The 6,744-nt window shown below is 33.3% G+C and overlaps 1 protein-coding gene across 2 annotated transcripts in view; it reads left to right on the top strand.

Moving 5' to 3' along the window:
• Positions 1 to 6,744, top strand: part of LOC105817320 (BMP/retinoic acid-inducible neural-specific protein 3-like) — a 525,800-nt gene that overhangs the window by 45,311 nt on the left and 473,745 nt on the right. The gene's annotated exons all lie outside the window — the stretch shown is intronic.

Genomic DNA, 6,744 nt, shown 5'->3' with positions numbered 1-6,744 from the left:
AATTGTCTATAATAGCTTGGTGTAAATATTTCAATCATGATAATTTTATAAGCCTACCACCAAAGACAACCAAATTTAATTTTTGGCGTATTTCCTTTCACAGCTTGAACATCGCTAATCTAAAAATCTGAAATCCTGTGTGCTCCAAAATCTGCAATTTTTGAGCACCAACATAAAGATTAAAGGAAATGTTCCTTAGAGCATTTCAACTTTAGCATTTTCAGATTAGGGATGCTCAATTCTAACTATACTTAATAATTATGCTCAATTTAATTAAGTCCCACAGTCTCTCAGAAGGCATGAGAAAGGAGGATGAGAGAAACTCTATACCATATGAAATAAAATCACACACAAATTATATTATACGTTTAATGCTTCCATAGCAACATTTCTAATATATATATTTTTTTTAATTTTGTGAGTAGGAATAGGGGGTTGAAAAGTTGAGACTGGCAATATTTTACTTCTTGCCTCAGAAATCATTCTAAAAATTACACTCTGGCTTTAGATATCTATTTCCATTGAATATTTCCAAGCTAAAGGACACATATAAACTTTTATAATCCTCGGATTGCATTGTAATATTGAAGATATGTGTGCTTCTTCAGTTTTCAAGAGCGTATTATAAATATCAATATAAAATTGCAGAACTTTCTTGCAACACTGACATTATATATGCCAATGCATTTAAATTTTTGCCGATTAAAAATAAAATTCTGGGCTTTTCATTATTTATTAGCTTTTCATGAGGGTCAGATTTATTGGCTTCCTGTTGAAATGAATATTGTTAGAGAGGAAGATTTTATTGCAATGATTTTGTTTGAGCCATTTACCTTTCAGAAAGGCACAAATCAACATTGTTTGCATCTAATGGTTATTGATTTGGAAATAATTCTAACAAGTATAGTTAAGGTCAAGCAAAGGTTTTGCCAACTTAGCTGTTGTACAACATTATACGTTAACTAAGCCTCTTTTCATAGGATCCATTTTACTTTATCTGGCTTATAGTTCATGTTTTCAGTAAGGGGTGAAATGGAAGCCTTTTTCACAATATGCACGATTGCATTGTTAAATATGTTAACAGTGACTCCCAGTAGAAGGGATTGTCATTCCTTGAAAATTAAAAATTCACACTTCTTTGACACAAATAATTTGACACTTTCTTATTTCTAGTGCAGTATGAGCTTTTTCCATTGTGGAAATAAATTGGCCACTGGAGATTGATCGAAGATATGAAAATGCTGTTCGTTTATTATTAGGAGATACGCTATGCTTATTTTGAGACAATATCTATGTATTTGCCAGCATAAGTCTGTTGAGTTTTTAAGTCATTGGCATTTCCATGATATTGTTAAATTATTTTGGTATACAAATGATTCAGTCTCTTTTTAACTCATCTACATCTTTTTAGTTATTTCCATCTATGTAAATTGTTACATAACACTACTAATTCATAGATTTCATATCTTTTTTCTGTTCTTCAAATTATCCCCTTGCTTCCCATTATTTGAAACTTTTTTCTTTTCTTTTGCATTCTAAGATATCTTTCTCAATATTTCCCTCCATTTCTTACTAAAGTTATTTGAAGCGTCAATGCTGTTTCTGTTTGTCTTCAATCTGATATTTATTTTTTTATTGCAGCTCTTATTCCCATGGAATTTTCTCTCTTCTTATCCATCTTCCCTTTAACTACATCTTGTTTTATCTCTCTGCCTCTCCTTACTTCCCAGCGTGTGCTGTTTCAAAGAGGCCATGTCATCCTACATGCTTTTCTGCATACTATTGACACAGTAATGAAATTTTCTTCTGACGTTAGAAAGGAAAATACTTTCTAAAGGTGTTTTCTAAAGATAATATCCCTGAGACTTCTAGATTTAGTTTTCTATGATCTGTGGGATTTGTTTAGAGCCCCTCTATAATTGTTTCACGTGATCTAATCTTTAAGCTGTAAAAGACTAAGTGCTTACAAAAAGATAGAGACTTGCTGTTCACAATGTCTTTCTCATATGTACAGCAGGAAGGTAGTGTGTTGGTAAGAATACCTACAACAAAGTTTCTATCAGGCATCTCTCACTGGTGCAGAGTTGAGATGTTACACTAAGTCATAGCAGTGTCCTTTGATAATTTGAATTAAAATAATGCATGAATCTTTAAAGTCCCTATAATAACATATTACTGACAACATCCATGCTCCACTTTTCTTGTTGAGCATTGCCCTTCATACAAAGACTCTACCTTTCATTTAAAAATGTCCCTAAGTGGTTATAGAATGGCAGTGAAGAGGCACTAATCATGATTATGGGTGACTGGAAAGCAGCAATTGTTTGTATAGTTATGCTTATGCTGGTCTCATTATTTTGACTGTGTAACAACACATTTCAGAAAATAGCAAAGTAATATCCACAGTAGAATGAGAATAAATGTTAAAACTCAGAACACAGACAAGTTGTCTTTCACAGAAAGAGGCAGGAGAAATAGGATCTTAATCTATAATAGATTGGGCTATATCCAAAAGTAAAATGCATGTATACCTACTTAAAAAAAAAAAAGAAATATTCATTATGAAAGGGCACAGCGGAGGATTCCTTGAGCCTAGCAGTTTGAGACAATCCTGGGAAACACAGAAAAACACCATCTCTACAAAAAATAAAAATAATTGGAAAGGCATGGTGGCATGTGCTTGTAGTCCTAGCTACTTTGGGAGACTGAGGCAAAAGGATTGCTTGAGCCTAGGAATTTGAGGCTGCTGGAGCTATGATCATGACACTGCGCTCCAGCCTGGGTAACCTTGTCCCCCCCAAAAAAAGAGAGAGAAACAGAGAAATCTGGTGTGTGGAACTGCTACCAACAAAGAAATGAAATGTAATATCATAATCAAAAATGGGAAGTCAATAGTCAATAAAAGAACAAGTTGTGAGCAACACTGAAAGTAGATTAACATAAAGTTACTTTACATTGTTCAAAATTGGATTACAGTGATGCAAAGTTATAAAATCCCTTTGGGAGAAATATATAATGTAAAATAAAATGATGATAATCAAAAATAAAAATCCTGTGGCTAGCACCAATGCCAGGAGGAGTGTGTGTGTATGAATCTTTAGGGGGTAGAGAAGTTAGGAGGAATTTGTGAAGTCAAAAGTTTGACAAATTCACTTGTGAATAGAAAAATATCAAGACAATATCTCATTGTTTTGTAGTCATTTAATCTTTAAAAAAATTTTGATTATGCTATATTGAATGTATAAATATAAAATATAAGTCAAACAAATTAAAAGGATGCACAATATTTTACTTGTCAAATTACTAAATATGTAAAGATACTGTAATTTTTGACATGGTAAGTAATTGATCTGTCTGCTGCTAGTGCCATATTATTTAGGGAGGCAAATATTTTACACTATTATGTGATTATTTAAATATTTATGATGTTTATTCATTATTTATTATTCATTATTCTTTACTGAATGTTCAATTCTCTTTCTCTCATGTTAAGTAAATGAACACAGAAAATTCAAGTCAAAATAGTGGACTGGGCTGCCTCAGAAAGACTGCTCCACTCCTAAAGTATATAAATATGTGGTGAATTTTTTGTTGTTTTTGCTAAATTAAAGCATATAGCAGTGAATATGAAATGTTCAACTTCCAGAAATGAAGAGGTAGACTATCATACAAAGTATAGGACTCGTTTAGACCTTTAGGACTAGGTTTGGTGCTCTAATGCAATGGTCCCCCACCCTTTTGGCACCAGGGACTGGTTTCATGAAAGACAATTTTTCCAAGGACGGGGCAGGGGGTAGGTGGGGGAGGCGGGGGTGGATGGTTTCTGGATGATTCAAGCTCGTTACATTTATTGTGCAGTCAGACCTCTCTGCTAATGATAATCTGTATTTGCAGCCGCTCCCCAGCACTAGCATCACCACCTTAGCTCCACCTCAGATCATCAGGCATCAGATACTCAAAAGGAGCTGCAACCTAGATCCCTCGCATATGCAGTTTACAGTAAGGTTCACGCTCCTATGAGAATCTGCTGCTGCTGCTGATCTGACAGGAGGCGGAGCTTATGCGGTGATACAAGTGATGGGAAGCGGCTGTAAATACAGATGAAGCTTCGCTTGCTCACCGGCTGGTGGCTCACCTCCTTCTGTGTGGCCCGGTTGCTAACAGGCCACAGATGGTACTGGTTCTCCGCACCTGGGGGGCTGTGGATGCATTTCTAATAATTTCCCAGGGAGAAAAATACATGCTCAGAAACCTCCCTAAACGGAACTGGAATATACCTAAACATAAAGAACTGCTCACCTAAAAAAGCAGCATAAAGCGTCAGGGGTCTAGAAAAACCACTCCCTTCTTTTCTACTAGGAAAGATCAATATGAGTTTGCTGCCTGCCTGGGCCCAAAGGGACATCTGTCGCTCTTCAAAAATCAGATTAAAAACTCTAGTTTTTCAAAGATATATTTTAATACACAGAAAAATAATTTGAATAGTAATAATATCTAGCATTTAAGTTCTTCTGTAAAAGGTACAAGTTTTATAAGTGATATGATATGTCAAGAGAAGGTTATAATATGAAAAAACTATTTTAATTCAGCCCAAAATTACAAGCATAAAATAAATAATTGAAACGAAAAATATTCAACATCCTTTTTAGGTTTTGAATGAGGTTAAAGACTTTACATTCACTTTCTTTCCCCAACTTACTCTTCAAAAACAACTTCAGTTTTTATTCCTGGAAACTAGACTTAGTTATAAACCAGTGTGTGCTAGTTATGGGGGAAAATCACTTACAAATTTCAGAAACGTTGTAGCTGCTCTGATTATCAGTATGTTTCCAGTTATCTATCACAGCAGGGAACGTTTGTGGCAAATTCACAGCAGATGTCCTAAATGTGTCATTTCTCATGTTGTCTTCTCCTAGAGCAGGTGTCATTTTTCATAAAGAGCTGCTTTTATGATTTTTGAAGGTTTAAAAAATTTAATAATATAGGATTGAATTTTCTCATGTCTTTTCTGAGGATCATAGAAAATCTGAGCAATGTAATATTACCAATTCTAGATTATTTAATATATTCAAAATATGTCAATGATCTCGATGCTGACAAAGACTAATCTGTAAAGAGAGTGAGTGCATATATATTAATATCACACTGGTGACTGCAGGCACAGTTTTAAATGCTTTATGCATGGTCTTATTTAACTGTTGAATACACTCTAAGTTGAGCACGACTACAATTTCCACTCCACAGGTTAGAAAAAAGTTAAGTAATTTTCTCCAGGTCATACAACTATTAAGTAGCAGAGCTGGGATATAAATCCAATCATCTGACAAGATGACAGGGTCACCTTGGAAAACATGGCTAGGAAAGGGTCACTTTCTAGAAATGAGTGCTAGATGGGCAATTCACTAAGTAGCCAGAAAAAGAAAAAGGAAAAAATGGTTATAAAAATAGCACAGAGGAAGAAAAGAATGTAAGGAACAACCATGAAAGAAATGTGTATGAATAGTAAAAGTAGTACCTGGCAATCCCACATTTTAAACATTATGCTAAGCATTTCGTAATTATGACCACTTTGATTCTTTCAACGAATGTAACTAGTAAATTTTTCAGATAAGGAAATTGGAACTCAGTGAAATTAAATCATTTGCCCAAGGATACAAACTAGTGAGTGGTAGCGCCTAGATTCAAATCCATGTAACCATGTGGCCACTATATATCTAGAAAGGGTTCTCAGACAATTGCAACATATTTTAAATGGAGTACAACAACAATTGTTTCCAAGCCTTAGATTCAGTAATATGTCTTGTAATTATTATCTCTTACTTTTTAAAACCTCAGAACTTTGGACCTAAAGTTAGATAATTGGAATAACTGATTAGTTTTTCTCTTGAAACTAGTTTAATTAATTCTGCATGTGGTTAAAATTCAATTTAATTACAATTGTATTGAATTTTGTATTAATCTGGGACTTTATGCACGTAAATAACACCCCGATGTTTGCTAAAGTTTTAAAAACAACTTGCAAAAATTATTAAATCTTTCATCCTTTATAGAACCATTTCGCACCCCAGATGACTCGGACATTTGCCTTCTAATGTAATCTACATTTTATTAATATTACATTTAGGCAAATTAGACACATCTATTATATGGTAATACTATTTTATTATTTTGATTATTGGCAAACTGAAGTTCATCTATTTCTATAAGTAAATTATTAGCATATAATATGCCAAAGCAGACATTATTGAAAAAGAGCTAAGTGTATTAGCTGTTAACCTTTTAAGAGATTTTACTGTCTTCAATGCTTTTCATGGAATGAACTTGAAAATCAAGATAAAATTGAGTAAATGAGAAAATCAAATATTCATATTGTTTCTCTTTCTAATTATGAAAATCAAAATATCTGTATCATTATGAACATAAAAATCAAAATAAGATGACATCTTAGGCATATATTTATAATATGTACATTCACCAAATTCATATACATGCACAAAGCTTGTGTTCAAAGTTTCTATGTGTTATTAAATCATATAGGCTGCAAAAACTTACAACTTTTATAATAAATGCTGTCATAAACAATATATATTTCTCTAAATGCAATACTGCATTTTCTGATTTAAGTGAAGAATAGATTGGTTAAGAGGTGATGTACTTGAAGACATGAAAAAAATGTGTGCATAAGTCTTAGAATTTTCACATTATTATTTGGGTATTTTATGTGAATGTTCTAAAAAGTGCACA

The sequence above is a fragment of the Propithecus coquereli genome, unplaced genomic scaffold, assembly GCF_000956105.1.
Source record: "Propithecus coquereli isolate 6110/MARCELLA unplaced genomic scaffold, Pcoq_1.0 Scaffold406, whole genome shotgun sequence".
NCBI classification, from domain to species: domain Eukaryota; kingdom Metazoa; phylum Chordata; class Mammalia; order Primates; family Indriidae; genus Propithecus; species Propithecus coquereli.
The sequence above is the reverse complement of the archived record's forward strand: the minus strand, read 5'-3'. Positions and strand labels throughout refer to the sequence as shown.